Source organism: Carassius carassius, chromosome 8, assembly GCF_963082965.1.
Source record: "Carassius carassius chromosome 8, fCarCar2.1, whole genome shotgun sequence".
Taxonomy (NCBI): domain Eukaryota; kingdom Metazoa; phylum Chordata; class Actinopteri; order Cypriniformes; family Cyprinidae; genus Carassius; species Carassius carassius.
This window is the reverse complement of record NC_081762.1, coordinates 23,442,327-23,458,911: the sequence shown is the minus strand read 5'-3', so window position 1 is coordinate 23,458,911 and position 16,585 is coordinate 23,442,327. Positions and strand designations below refer to the sequence as shown.

The window sequence follows — 16,585 nt, the reverse complement described above, 5'->3', positions numbered from 1 at the left end:
ATGAGTGGGAAAATATATGTCCAAACAAGCATCCCTGCTGGAGTGATGAAACAAACTGCAATGACCCACAGCTTTCACACCACAGACTGACAATATAAGCTGCAACTTCACGTGCCAAACACAAACATCCAGAGTACCAGCAGAAGCCATGGAAAAAAAAAGTGGTTGAATCCAAAATTGTCCATTATGCACGTATGTCCGATGAGACATTGTCAAAAAATGTCCTTTGACCTGACATGTTCTGGCCAGGATTTCTAAATTGCCTAAAGTGTGAAGGTCTTGGCTTTGTTTTGCTATTGACACACAATCTACAATCCTCATACATTATATACTGTATATATATATATATATATATATATATATATATATATATATATATACAGGTCCTTCTAAAAAAATTAGCATATTGTGATAAAGTCCATTATTTTCCATAATGTAATGAAAAAAATTAAACTTTCATGTATTTTAGATTCATTGCACACCAACTGAAATATTTCAGGTCTTTTATTGTTTTAATACTGATGATTTTGGCATATAGCTCATGAAAACCCAAAATTCCTATCTCAAAAAATTAGCATATCATGAAAAGGTTCTCTAAACAAGCTATTAACCTAATCATCTGAATCAACTAATTAACTCTAAACACCTGCAAAAGATTCCTGAGGCTTTTAAAAACTCCCAGCCTGGTTCATTACTCAAAACCACAATCATGGGTAAGACTGCTGACCAGAAGGCCATCATTGACACCCTCAAGCGAGAGGGTAAGACACAGAAAGAAATTTCTGAACAAACAGGCTGTTCCCAGAGTGCTGTATCAAGGCACCTCAGTGGGAAGTCTGTGGGAAGGAAAAAGTGTGGCAAAAAACGCTGCACAATGAGAAGAGGTGACCGGACCCTGAGGAAGATTGTGGAGAAGGACCGATTCCAGACCTTGGGGGACCTGTGGAAGCAGTGGACTGAGTCTGGAGTAGAAACATCCAGAGCCACCTTGCACAGGCGTGTGCAGGAAATGGGCTACAGGTGCCGCATTCCCCAGGTCAAGCCACTTTTGAACCAGAAACAGCGGCAGAAGCGCCTGACCTGGGCTACAGAGAAGCAGCACTGGACTTTTGGACAAATTTTGCATGTCATTCGGAAATCAAGGTGCCAGAGTCTGGAGGAGGACTGGGGAGAAGGAAATGCCAAAATACCTGAAGTCCAGTGTCAAGTACCCACAGTCAGTGATGGTCTGGGGTGCCATGTCAGCTGCTGGAGTTGGTCCACTGTGTTTTATCAAGGGCAGGATCAATGCAGCTAGCTATCAGGAGATTTTGGAGCACTTCATGCTACCATCTGCTGAAAAGCTTTATGGAGATGAAGATTTCGTTTTTCAGCACGACCTGGCACCTGCTCACAGTGCCAAAACCACTGGTAAATGGTTTACTGACCATGGTATTACTGTGCTCAATTGGCCTGCCAACTCTCCTGACCTGAACCCCATAGAGAATCTGTGGGAAATTGTGAAGAGAAAGTTGAGAGACCCAACACTCTGGATGAGCTTAAGGCCACTATCGAAGCATCCTGGGCCTCCATAACACCTCAGCAGTGCCACAGGCTGATTGCCTCCATGCCACGCCGCATTGAAGCAGTCATTTCTGCAAAAGGATTCCCGACCAAGTATTGAGTGCATAACTGAACATAATTATTTGAAAGTTGACTTTTTTTGTATTAAAAACACTTTTCTTTTATTGGTCAGATGAAATTTGCTAATTTTTTGAGACAGGCATTTTGGGTTTTCATGAGCTGTATGCCAAAATCATCAGTATTAAAACAATAAAAGACCTGAAATATTTCAGTTGGTGTGCAATAAATCTAAACACATTATGTGTTACCACATTATGGAAAATAATGAACTTTATCACAATATGCTAATTTTTTGAGAAGGACCTGTATATATATATATATATGTGTGTGTGTGTGTGTGTGTGTGTGTGTGTGTGTGTGTGTGTGTATTTGCTTTGACCATTCTCTGTAGATGCCACCTTGTCATACACCATGATTGGTTAATTATATACAACGCCTGCTCACTGTTGTTCAAACAACTTTTTAGTTATTACCTTAAGCCAGTATGAAAACAACAGTAAAACAAAGCCAAACCCTGGGAATTTCAATCAATTTAGAAATCCCAGCCTGGATTTTTTTCCAGGTAAAAGAGGACATATGGTCATCCTATTACAGATTAAAAATGATTGCTGCTGATGATGCATGATGTAAATATTTAGCAGATTAGAGTTGACCATGATATATTTAACATTTGATGAAAATACAAGCAATTAAGCAGGTAAGATTTTTGAGATAATATAACCTTCTGTGCCAGTTTTATTAACAGCTTGCGCCAGCGCAAACCTTCTTTTGGCTTTAAAATAGTACTGTCAGGATTTACTAAAGATGCACAGTGAATAATTACTGGTAAAAAGCTGTGGACAGTTATTTTTGTCACTCAAATTATGGATATGCATTTATAGTTTCCCTTTCAGATGCAAAAATCAGGCAGCATGATTTACTAACGTTGTACTGATCAAATTACTGGTATTTGCGCTATTGTTTAACGCCCCAAAAAACATGTCTTAAACTATTTTTTGCTTGAAATGGTTGCAATTTTTGTTGCTAGGGGGAAGCACCACAGAGAACAGAGAGCATGTGGTAGAAGGGAGATTTTTTCCACACGTATTAATTTATTTGGAATGCCAGAAGAACACATTATCCGAACATATCGTTTACCAAGCCATGTTATTTTTAATTTGCTTCAGGTAATAAAAGATTACTTGGAACCCTCAACTAGGAGACAAGCAATACCAGGCCTATCAAAACTTCATGCAACCCTTCATTTTTTGGCCTCCATTTCTTTTGAACGTACTGTGGCTTCTTTATTTCTTTATTCTTGATTTGGGACTGCTCTAATTTGCGTTGTGCTTGGTATAATGCGTTGGTTGATATGTAAATGAGATGTTGTGTCTCTGTTCTTAAATTTGTGCATTGTTAGTACATCACCTGGAGAAATTTCCATGCCCATCTGCGCTGTTTTTGGAATTGCGCTCTCGCGCTAATTTGTCCTGTTAAGTAAAACTGGCCCTATATGAGTATATGCGGATAAAGTTTTACCTACTTATATATCCAAAGAGCTGGGTATTTATTTATTTAAGTTTTTGTGATGAAATAATAATTGCTTGTGTTGAACCTGGCTATAATGGACTATGGTGTTAATGAGTATATTTGTTTAAATTAAATCTTTTGCATGTCAAAGTTGTGCAATAATTTAATGAATTCACTGCTTTGTGTTTTTAATTGTTGCACAATATCCAATAACAGAAGATTACAACCAACAAGAGAGCTTAATATTTAGGATATCTCCAGAGGTTTTGGGGTAGAAAGGGAAACTGGCCCCCTGGAACTGAAATGACTGAGATGGTGGTTATTAGTCAGAGATGATTGAAGTTGCTCACTCTGCTTGTTTGTGCTCTGACAGTAAATGTCACCCGGCACTCGCCCAGAAGAAAAAAAACAGTGCATGAGTGCAGGATGAGTGACCTTTCACTGACAGTGGGGAAGAGTGGTAATTACCCTTAGCTGCAGGTCTCCTTGTGCGAGTCTGTCACCACACCGGAGTCTGTTAACACACAAGAGTCTGATCAGCTCAGGGCTGGTAAAGATGTGTGCCCTGAATGAGCCTCCTGCCCACCCATCCTTTGAAGCTGAACTACAAGTTATTGAGTGTTTTATAAAACGCACCCACTAATGACCTTCTAGAGGAATTGGTTCTAATTTGATCTCTTGTAATAATGGGGGTCCTTGCCAGATCCGTTTCTTCGCTGTTGGTTGTGGGATTTTCTGCTTCCCTTGAACTCTTAGAAATATGGGTTCTTTCTAGCACCTTAGATTTGAAAAAAAAAAAACGTATCTCCTTTTAAGTGTTTAGGGCTCTTGAGTTCTTTATATGATTCTCTGAAGATTCACCAAGTAGTTTCATGCTGCATACTAGGTTCTTTGGATCATTGTTTGGGTTTGTTTGTTATTTAGGGCTAATTCATCTAAGCATGTATTTATTGATTTATTTTTCATACTATTATTATTTATTATTATTTATATGATTTTTTCACTCTTTCGTCTAAAACTCATGACTTCTTTCCAAGGAAAACAAAAATAGAACTTAAGCAAAAAGACCAAGCTGCTATTTTCCATGCAATCTCAAATGCGTTCAAATATTTTAAGTCGGGCTGTTAATTTAAAACATTAATTTGGTGCAATTAAATATGGGAAAAATGCATTGAAATGATTAATGCATTTAATGCACCCCTCCCCAACCAGACCTTTAGTACACAGAGCTGTACACATTGAGTAGATTACACACAAATTCAACACAATTTGTCACTGGGCAATGCAAATAATGTGAATTAGGTACCATATGCTTCAATCGTGTCTTTCACACAAGTTAAAAAAAATTTATTATTATATATTATTATATAATATATATTATTATAAATTATTATAAACAACATTAATAAATAAACTTTAATACCAATTTTTATCATTATTAATGAAATGTTGGATCAAAATATTTCTTTCTAAAGCTGCATTTTGTGATGTCAATTCTTTTCTCATTTAACACAATAGTGACTTTAAATGACTTTTTATGGGGTCATTTCTCAGCCAAAATTGATGTGCGATTAATTAGATTCATGTAGACACAATGACTACATTTACATCGACATAAGTTATCTAATTATTTACCTTATTCTAAATAAGACAATGTTATGATTATGGTGTTTACATGAGTTGCTTTTAGAATCCTTTCATGTTCCTGTTTTACATGTTATATTGCATAGATTGATTAATGGCACACATCATTATGTCCGCACATGACGCCATCCAAATTCCCCTCCAGAATTTCATGTATAAATATAGAGTTTGTCTTCGTTATGATGCCATATTGTTTTGGTTGTTTCATTAAGCTACAAGCTTCATTTTTTAATGTTGTGCATTCATATCTATGGTAAAAATGTTAACACTATTAAAACTAAAAGTTGGAATACACTATACTATTAAAATCTGATAAGATTTTAAAACACTGGGCATTTTACACTTGCTGTGTAAATCGCTATAGAGGAAAAACTGGGCATCTTATAATTAATGACTGAAGATCACACACTTTCATAATTTAACAGAAACATGTGCCTTGTTGCTAGAACCACACATGGCAAATAAAAACAATAAATAAGCTCAAAATATCAAACATGTTTGATCTCCTGAACTGGATGAAATCACAGTATGAATCTTAAAAATTATATACTACATGATTTTCTGTGAAGTCTGTCAACCCAAAATTTATTAGCAGTGCCTGGAAAGAGTTGCAGCTGTGTTTCCATAGATAACTATTAGATGAGATATGCCGTATGCTCTGTGCACAGTCAAATTATTTTCTGAGTGTCTAACAAGGTGCCTGCAACTCTTCTTGCTGTTCTGTCATCTGTTGTTCTAGTCTGTTAGCCTGATGCATCCATCCATTTCTCCAGGGTATGAGCTCATTTGGAAGGCTCCCTCTGCCCGCAGCTCACACGTCTGTCTCTCCAATTAGTTGTTCTTTTCACTGCCATCATATTATTACAGCCGACACACATTCTCTCTCTATCACTATCACTCTATTGCTCTCTCTTTCTCTGTCCTTGTACTTGAACTATGCACTTCTTCAAAGTGTGTCAAGTTTCCCTTTCCCATTTCACCATGGAAGGCCTAATTTCTCCATAAATACTCTTTTTAGTCCAAAGATTTGTTAGGCACTGCTCTATGATTGGTCGGCCCACATCACTGTAATGTATATGACAAAAATAAGACAAGTGGAGAGAGGTGTGGCAAAAGCTGCTTCCTTTTTAGGGGATTTAATCTTCAATGAGCTTTCACATGTAGAAACATCTAATGGTGGGAACAACAAGTGCAGACATTCATCAGAGGTTACAGAAATGGTTGAAATAGGAGTTATGGATAATGAAGGACAAATTACATGTCCTGTTGTTTGTGATAAATTGTGTCATTAGTAGTTGTTGTTAAGGCTAATATTACTTATAACCCTAAGTATGCAGTCAGATACTGATAAAACATGCGAAACATTCCATAGTCACATAAAAGGAGGGACTTGAGCCATATCTAACTTAACCCTCTGGAGTCGATTTACGTGTATACGCGTTATGAGTCATTTTCTCCTGATAACCCCGAAATGAACTTAAATTACACTTTCAGTTTTGATTGTACAGATAAGAGCAATACATCAATCGAATCTGTAAAGTGTTTACTTTTTTGTGTATACAGACATAATTACAACAGAACTTTGTGCACTTATAAAATAAAGATAACAAACAAGGTGTGCTATCTGCAGCCTTTGTCTGCGCTGATCTTCATTTAGACACGCGTCATTAAAATGAACTGTAACTCCGTGAATACTCAACAGAGAGACATGAGAGAGATATCTATAGAAAGCCTGACATGTCTACTTTTAAACTAAACAAGTGCTGATTTACAAAGCACTTTGTCATATCCGGTTCGCGAACGAATCATTCGATGTAACCGGATCTTTTTGAAACAGTTCACCAAATCGAACTGAATCGTTTTAAACGGTTCGCGTCTCCAATATGCATTAATCCGCAAATGACTTAAGCTGTTAACTTTTTTTAATGTGGCTGACACTCCCTCTGAGTTAAAACAAACCAATATCCCGGAGTAATTTATTTACTCAAAAAGTACACTGACTGACATTACTCATAACATTAGCACAGAATCAGTTCAGAATCAATCACCAAAAGAATCAGTTCGGTTCAGATGCTCTGTGTGTCGGTTTGCTTCACGTTGAATCACACATGCGCAGTATCATCAGCTCCTCGGTTCTCGAATCGGACACGTCTGACAGAAACGGTTCTTGACTCGTGAACGAGTCATTATCCAGCTCGGCTCGGTGTTCATCTTCAGTTCTCTCTTCACAGCAGTTCAGTCAGTGTACTGTTTGAGTAAATGAATTACTCCGGGATATTGGTTTGTTTTACAACCCGAATTCCGGAAAAGTTGGGACGTTTTTTAAATTTTAATAAAATGAAAACTAAAGGAATTTCAAATCACATGAGCCAATATTTTATTCACTATAGAACATAGATAACGTAGCTAATGTTTAAACTGAGAAATTTTACACTTTTATCCACTTAATTAGCTCATTTAAAATTTAATGCCTGCTACAGGTCTCAAAAAAGTTGGCACGGGGGCAACAAATGGCTAAAAAAGCAAGCAGTTTTGAAAAGATTCAGCTGGGAGAACATCTAGTGATTAATTAAGTTACTTGATATCAGGTCTGTAACATGATTAGCTATAAAAGCTTTGTCTTAGAGAAGCAGAGTCTCTCAGAAGTAAAGATGGGCAGAGGCTCTCCAATCTGTGAAAGACTGCGTAAAATAATTGTGTAAAACTTTAAAAACAATGTTCCTCAACGTCAAATTGCAAAGGCTTTGCAAATCTCATCATCTACAGTGCATAACATCATCAAAAGATTCAGAGAAACTGGAGAAATCTCTGTGCGTAAGGGACAAGGCCGGAGACCTTTATTGGATGCCCGTGGTCTTCGGGCTTTCAGACGACACTGCATCACTCATCGGCATGATTGTGTCAATGACATTACTAAATGGGCCCAGGAATACTTTCAGAAACCACTGTCGGTAAACACAATCCGCCGTGCCATCAGCAGATGCCAACTAAAGCTCTATCATGCAAAAAGGAAGCCATATGTGAACATGGTCCAGAAGCGCCGTCGTGTCCTGTGGGCCAAGGCTCATTTAAAATGGACTATTTCAAAGTGGAATAGTGTTTTATGGTCAGACGAGTCCAAATTTGACATTCTTGTTGGAAATCACGCCGTGAACAGAACAGACGCCGTGTCCTCCGGGCTAAAGAGGAGGGAGACCTTCCAGCATGTTATCAGCGTTCAGTTCAAAAGCCAGCATCTCTGATGGTATGGGGGTGCATAAGTGCATACGGTATGGGCAGCTTGCATGTTTTGGAAGGCTCTGTGAATGCTGAAAGGTATATAAAGGTTTTAGAGCAACATATGCTTCCCTCCAAACAACGTCTATTTCAGGGAAGGCCTTGTTTATTTCAGCAGGACAATGCAAAACCACATACTGCAGCTATAACAACAGCATGGCTTCATCGTAGAAGAGTCCGGGTGCTAACCTGGCCTGCCTGCAGTCCAGATCTTTCACCTATAGAGAACATTTGGCGCATCATTAAACGAAAAATACGTCAAAGACGACCACGAACTCTTCAGCAGCTGGAAATCTATATAAGGCAAGAATGGGACCAAATTCCAACAGCAAAACTCCAGCAACTCATAGCCTCAATGCCCAGACGTCTTCAAACTGTTTTGAAAAGAAAAGGAGATGCTACACCATGGTAAACATGCCCCGTCCCAACTATTTTGAGACCTGTAGCAGAAATCAAAATTGAAATGAGCTCATTTTGTGCATAAAATTGTAAACTTTCTCAGTTTAAACATTTGCTATGTTATCTATGTTCTATTGTGAATAAAATATTGGCTCATGTGATTTGAAAGTCTTTTAGTTTTCATTTTATTAAAATTTAAAAAACGTCCCAACTTTTCCGGAATTCGGGTTGTAACTCAGAGGGAGTGTCAGCCACATTAAAAAAGTTAACAACCTAAGTCATTTGCGGATTAATGCGTATTGGAGACGCGAACCGTTTTAAACGATTCAGTTCGATTTGGTGAACTGTTTCAAAAAGATCCGGTTACATCGAATGATTCGTTCGCGAACTGGATGCCACAAACTGCTTTGATTTTAACTCTCTGTCACAACAGACACGGAAGAGAAGACAATGCTGAATAAAGTCATAGTTTTTGCTATTTTTGGACCAAAATGTATTTTCGATGCTTCAAAAAATTCTAACTGACCCTCTGATGTCACATGGACTACTTTGATAATGTTTTTCTTACCTTTCTGGACATGGACAGTATACCGTACACACAGCTTCAATGGAGGGACTAAAAGCTCTTGGACTAAATCTAAAATATGGAACTGTGTTCCAAAAATAAACGGAGGTCTTACGGGTTTGGAACAACATGAGGGTAAGTTTTTAATGACATAATTTTGCAAATTGGGCGAACTAACCCTTTAACATTTAACAATAAAAACGTTTTTGTTTGTTTGTTTTTTGCTACAACATGGGATTAATCAATGCATGCTGATGAACTTTTAAAACAGTTTATAGTTAAGCCTATATGGAAACAAAAGTGGTTAACATTCAACCCGTTCTTTTTTCATCAGTAGTATTATTTCTGATTAGAATTTTGTGTATGGGAGTTCCTCCTTTGCTATGTTATAAGCCAAGCTTCAGATGCTTTCACTTTCGATTTTGCAATCTCATCACATTTTACAATGAAAAGATAATTTTCAATTACATCTATACACCTTTCACTTTTTAAGTCTAAAACAAAAGATGGATGCATTGTTATTTTTTCATTAAAAAGCACAGCAACATTAAAACAAGATACAATGACAACCTAGCTTACAAAATGTTTATTTACAAAAACGAATAAGATGAGGCATGGCATATGCTGTATAATCACTAATAAATTACAGAACACTGAGGAATCAAAAAAAAAATTAATAAATAAAAGAAAGCCTCCATAGCATAACATGAGGTAAATGGCAAAGATAAGTTTTCAAAATGAAAATAAAAAAAAAAGTAAAACTAAACTCGCTGCCGGTGGCAGCTTGCATGTTTTTCCCCACTAGGGCTGTCACGATATTCGATTTTTCATATCACAGTTATTGTGGCCATAAGAATTCACGATATTGGTATATCGTGATATCTATAGAAACCTTGGAGGGGAAAAGATAAGTCAAATGATTTTTTACTTTGTTTATTGAGATTTCCTTTTTCACCCAACGAACATAATATTGATACTGATAAATGCAGGGTACAAGACTCTGGCTTTGTCTGTCTTCTTTGCAGCTCCTATAAAATAACAAGAGAGAAAATACTTTCAAGTTCAACAGTATGATGAATAAATATTAATGGTAACACTTTACAATAAGATGTCATTTATTAACAATAATGTATTAACATGAATGAACAACGAACAATACATTACACAATTTATTAATCTTTGTTAATGTTAATAAAAATGGAGTAATTGTTCATGTAAGTTCACAGTGCATTCATGTTTACAAACACAATTTGCGATTTTAATAATTCATTAGTAAATGCTGAAATTAACATGAACTAAGATTAATAAATGCTGTGGAAATACTGTTTATTATTAATGTTATTTATATATGTTAACTAATGTAATTAACTAATGTTAACTAATGAACCTAATTGAACAATGACAGCAGATGAGGCATTCAGTGCATGGCACTGCGACCAACTTAACATTTTATAGAGTTTAATGCAGCAAGATCAGTTTTAATCGTGTAACTGTCGTGTGTATATAATAGATTTTAACAAAGAAATAAAGTGTGACTACGCACAGGCCGTATTGATTGCAAATACAAAAACTAGATGAGTAAAGAAAACGCGTTACTTACTAAAATAATCACCCTTTAATCAAATATATGAACACAGAAAACTGCTGTTAACACAGGGGTCACCAATCTCGGTCCTGGAGGGCCGCTGTCCTTCAGAGTTTAGCTCCAACACCAATTAAACACACCTAAACAGATAAACAAGATCTCACTAGGCACACTGACTTTCAAACAGGTGTGTTGGAGCTTGTTGGAGCTAAACTCTGCAGGACAGCGGCCCTCCAGGACCGAGATTGGTGACCACTGTGTTAACAGGTTAATATAACGTTTCCCATTCTATGACCAGTAAAATAATGGCAACTTACTCTGATGAACACGGCTCTCCTCTGAGTAGCTGCGAGCGCTGTGTCTTCTTCTTGTGTGACAGTGTCAGCGTTAAGGCACAGTACTGCCACCTGGGAGCTCAACCAGGTACTGGCACTGGAGTATTTACTGTACATGTGGTGTTATCATATGAGAACTGTTCATTTTAAATATTGCGGTTATTGCTAATACCGGTATATCATCACACACTAAATTAACACGATATCTATAATTGTTGCTTTGAATATCATGGTTATCGCCAATACCGGTATATCGCGACACCCCTATTCCCCACACAAGAATACAAACATGTTCACCTTCTCTGGTTTAAGAAGTGGCCTTTTACTTTACTTTAGCATGAAAACCATCCATCATTTCCTCAATATTCACGTAATTTTTTGCTGTGTGCAGTTTCGCGCTCATGATGACCAGGCTCTGCACTCAAAGCACTGTGCAGTTTAAACGAGTAGCACACTTTTGTTATGCTAACAGTTTCGTTTGCCATTTGATTTTTCAAATATGCAAAGGAAAAGGCAGCGCTTATGAGATGAACAGCTGTTTTTATACAGTCTATGGTTGAACAACGTGGTGGTCGTAACAGTGCGACTGCTCACAAAATTTAGTCACAGGCAGTCTTGAGTCCTGCAATTAAATATATCTAATGTGGAAATGGCGAGTCAGCGTCGGCATTCGCCAACTTCATCAGCACAGAGTAGGCTGTAGTTTAATACACCTCCATATATAAAAGGATGGTTAATATATTATTATATTAATACATTTAATATAACGTGCAACTAGTTGATAAGAAAAATCTTTATTCGGGGGCAAGCCTTCTTAGCACAAGGAAGTGCTCCATTTTGTTTTTATAAAATGCTATATTGATATTACAAAAATCCGACAGCTGCAAATCATGTCGTTATTACATTGCATGAGTTATACATGAGTAATGAGTAAAAATGTTTCTTGTTTTTATTATCAACTTAATTATTAAATACAATAGGCTACAGCTTGTATATAATTGGTTCCAGGGAAAAAAATCTGTGGGGGTGCTTTTGTTTTTCTTGGGGGTGCTGAAACACCTCTTAGCCACACCCTAGCGCCGTCTATGGTTAAGGACTTCATTTAGACAGCTTTAAATGCAATTTGCTCAAAATTCAGATTTTTTTTTTTTTTTTTGCAACCTCAGATTCCAGATTTTCAAATAATTGTATCTCGGGCAATTTGTGTCCTGTCCTAACAAACCATACATCAATGGAAAGCTTATTTATTCAGCTATTATGATGTATAAATGACTGGTTTTGTGGTCACATATAGAGAGCAGAATATTTAAAAACATTGGGGTGGAAGTTTGAGCCAGTAAACAACCACATAGGAAAACCATTGCAAATCCAAAGCAGTACTCAGGCAACCACCCAGAACACCCCAGCAACTGTATAGCAAAACTGTACACTCTAACAATTGCATAGAACCACCCAGGCAACTGTTGTTTTCAGTTGTTGTTGTCATAGTTTTATCTGGATTTGTTTGTGGCTCACAGTCCTTTAGCATTTGTAAATATGATATTGCTTTCTCTATCTCTCTGTATCTCTCAGTCTGAATCTGTAATTACTTTCAATCCTTTATTTTGTCTCCACAATGTTTTTCTTCATATGTCTCAACCTGTTGCTTTTTTTGTTGTTGTTTTTGGTCTGTATGACATTTTTCTGTCTAGTCCTCCCACCTCCCACTCTCTCATTCCATTCAACCTTTACCCAGAATTTGCATTTGATTGCACTGTTCTCTTTCTCTCAGAACAGCAGCGATCAGTAATCTCCCAATCCACCGTCACCCACAGATGTTCCTTATCGACGAGTCCACACTCTGTCTATAGTTGCTATGACAACCACACTTTTGTATGTCTCTCTGCCTCCTTTGGCTTTTTGGAGCATTTTTCCCTCTGTTTCATTATGCTACAGCGGAGCTCAGGGTTTGCCAGCAACCATCTGGCTCTGCATCACTGACTTCTACCTGTGAATTGCTGTAGCTCAGGGTGACAGCTATTTCAGAATCTTTAACCAGATTTTAGATGTAAAATAAAACTAATCTAATCTTCATTTCAGCTGGGATCTTGTCCAGTATGCCTTTAAATTAAATTTTAATTTTAACTTAAAATTTTAAATTACACACTGTTTAACGGTAATTGCATTGTGTGGATGGATGGATGGTTTGTAAGGTGGACAGATGGCAGATTTTTGGCTGGAAATTTATATTTCCCTTGCCTAAATTTAGCCAGATTAGTTATTCATGATCAGGTTTTAGGATGCACTGCATATTTGATTCATGATAGAGGAAAATATATTGCTTAATGGTGTGCTTTCATAGTTCAGGATACTTAATGGAATTCACACTAGTGCTTAAAATATCAACTTTTACTTAAATGTTTCTTAAAATATCTTGAATTTGTCAATACTATAAGTTAGGTCTTGGAAAGATTTGTTGATAAATATTAATTTGCAGTTTTATATTGTTAAATCTGAGTACAGATTAGGGACTGTTGAGCAGTGTTATTTTTACTTACCATGTTATAATTATACCCTCTGGTGTCTGAGGGGTTTTTGGGGCCCTGGAGAAGATTTGACATGCCCTGACATTTGTGCTTTTTCAGTATCTTAAAAACATACAAATGACTGAAGTCTGATTATTCTGTATTCAGGACAAACTGGGCTACAATAATACGTGAGCAGTATGATTGTACGTTTGTGTTTGTAAGAAAACAACATTTGTGTGATTGTGTTAGATAGGCCGTATGTGTGTCATTGGCCATGGATATTGAGTGACTCACACCTGAGAGAAAAGAGCCATCAGTCAGTAATGTGTCTGTGAGGAAGGTAAGAAGGAATGTGAGGAGATTAAAATAATGGGGGTTTGATTATTATTTACTACTGTTATTTACAAAAAAATCTACACAATGAAAGTCAAAGAAAACATTAAGATTACTGAGCATATTGATCTAAAATAATAGCACACCTTTGTGTCATTGTTGATAACAGATCCTGTTCAAATGTTGAAATATCTGGGGCCATATTAACAAAACATCTTAAGGCTAAAAGTAGCTAATTTAGGACTCCTAAATTTTTGCTCTTTAAGAGTATTTCACAAAGCGTTTTAGCAGTAAAACTAGCTCCTAAATCTGTGAAACATTAGGAGTAGTGATGAGGACTTCTAAGTCACTAAGACCAAGGCACAAACTATCCTAAAATGGCTGTTGTCGGCAATATGTCTTGGAATGTAAACATTTTAGAAACATTTGACGATAATGTGCTTTTAAAAAGGTATCACCTTTTATCCCAACTACAAATCTTCATTTGATTACATCCTTGTTTTCATTACCCAGTTGGGCAAGAAGTAACAGATGTTGTTGCGTCCAGTTTGGTTTTCTTTTATGTTTGAGTGTCTTACTATCAGCAATGATTATTCTGCTCTGTTTATTAAAAAGCAGTTTATATGTATATTCACAATTTTTTTAAGAGAAGTGTACAGGCTGACAATTAGCTGAACATATACAACAGGTAAAATAAGTATTGAACACATCACCGAGAACAGCTGTTACTTCTTGCCCAACTGGTTAAAGGGATCATATGATGCTATTTCAATTTTTTCCTTTCTCTTTGGAGTGTTTCAAGCTCTTGGTGCATAAAGAAGATCTGTAAAGTTGCAAAGACTGAAGTCTCAGATCTAAAGAGATATTCTTTATAAAAATGAAGAGTTAACCATGCCCTCCTAAAACTTCTCAATCTAACATGCCCCCACATGTCTATGTCACGATGTGGGAAGATTCTCATAACACCACCTAAATGTTCACGCAAAGAAAAAAGGTTTTACTTTTATTCTCGCTGTTGCCGCCGGCGCCACGTTGTGGAGTCTCTGTGCTTCATTGTGAATGTGAAAATACTTTTGGCCTTCCAAAAGATCACACAACTAGAAATCAGTGTGTGGCAGATTAGTCAGATCCTCCCTGTAGTGACGTCATGTTATTGGTAGCCTATCTCCCCGCAGGGAGGTGTGTTTAAATGGCTGTTTGGTGCGGGCCGGAGGTGGTCATCTGTTCTGTGCCTGCGCTCTTCCTGTTTACCGGCATTCAACAGAGGTCTGTGGTTAAAACACAGCCGTTTGGGCATTTTAACACCGCTTGTGTTATTTCTGTGGGGCTTTGCGTGCACTGGAGAGTCTATTGTAAACAACCGTTACGTGCGGTCTGGCTCGTTACACTGCCTAGTCCCAGCATTCCCGTGTGTTTACCGGTTGAGTGGGGATATCCAATATATGCTGTTTGGCATCTACTTCATTTCTATCCCGTGGATACTGACGTCAGCTCTGCTTTCTGGTGTGGCGAACGGCTGCGTTATTTGGTATGTGTGTTTATATTTCCGATTGCTGTTCATAAACTAGAACTAGTTTACTAATCGTCTTCTTATCTATTAAGGGCTAAGACTGGGCGTGCTGCATTTCCCTACTACATATAGAAGCACGCTGCTGTTTTGTTCCTGCTGGATTTGCTTTCGTTTCTTTTCTGTATATTTTTGCTGTGTGTTTTCATCATTTTGTTCTGGGTGATTTAGCGCGGCCCGATTTTGGAGTTGTTGGTTAAAACCTGCTCCTACTGTGACTGTATTTTGAAGATCTTTTCCTCGTACGTTGGGAAATAACGAGTTCGAGGGCCGCGCTCATTCAGATATTTATTTCTTCATTTGCCCTTTGTGGTGTTTCTCATTTTGGACTGGTTCAGAATGCTGAGATTTTCTCTTGGACATTGTTGTCTTTAAATTTATTTTTCCTTTTCCTTTTGTGTTATTATCTAGCTGTTTAAGCTAGAATTTATTTCTTTTCTTTATGTTGGAAGGGTTTCTTTTGCTCCCCTGCATTTAAGTTTTTATTGATTAATTTTTATTAATTTGATTTATTTTGGTTTGTATTACAATTACAGGAGCTGTGTGTCCGACGGCAGTGAGGCTTTCCTTCACCGTGTGCTGTGTTATGCTGTGTGAGCACCACTGATAAAATCACGGGTATTGGAGAGAGTGTGTGTGTGTGTGTGTGCACTTAGTGTGATTTTCCTCTTTTGCTCCCTCTCTTAGCCCATTTGATGCCAATAGGCCACAGCTCCGAAGTAATTGTGAATCCTTATTGTGGATTGTGATTTCCAGTTTAGTAATTGGCTGGGTGACTATTCCTGCATTTTAAACTTTTGTACTAATAAACAAACTCTATTTTGCTACCCACGTCTCTTGCTCACATTATTCAGTGGAATGCACCTGGGTTCCTTATAACATTTTAAGTGAACTGTGATTCCCTGGTATAGTCCCAGGGTGGCGTAGTCTATTGTATATCTCTTGAGGGTTGAATATCGCCAGCAAAAAGACCACTTGGCCACATTTTGGCGTAGTCGACAGGATATCTCTTGAGGGTTGAATATCGCCAGCAAAAAGACCACTTGGCCACATTTTGGCGTAGTCGGCAGGATCCACTAAATGGAACAGAGACGTGGGTGAAGATTTCTTTGCCAGCTGGTATTGCCATTATTTGCTTTTTTTTTTTTTATTTTTACAGGAACAAGACAGCAGCGTAGACTCTTTGAAGGGTCTCTTTGGCTACCTCCCCTGATTGTGTTTCAGGTCCAAATTTCTTTCTGC

At 37.4% G+C, this 16,585-nt stretch overlaps 1 protein-coding gene and 1 long non-coding RNA gene across 2 annotated transcripts in view; both read left to right on the top strand.

Moving 5' to 3' along the window:
• npr1a (natriuretic peptide receptor 1a) overlaps positions 1 to 16,585 on the top strand; it is a 165,611-nt gene that overhangs the window by 64,670 nt on the left and 84,356 nt on the right. The gene's annotated exons all lie outside the window — the stretch shown is intronic.
• Positions 14,999 to 16,170, top strand: LOC132145593 (uncharacterized). Its single transcript, XR_009434489.1, has 2 exons — positions 14,999 to 15,304; positions 15,880 to 16,170. It is a non-coding gene; the product is annotated as an uncharacterized LOC132145593 (long non-coding RNA).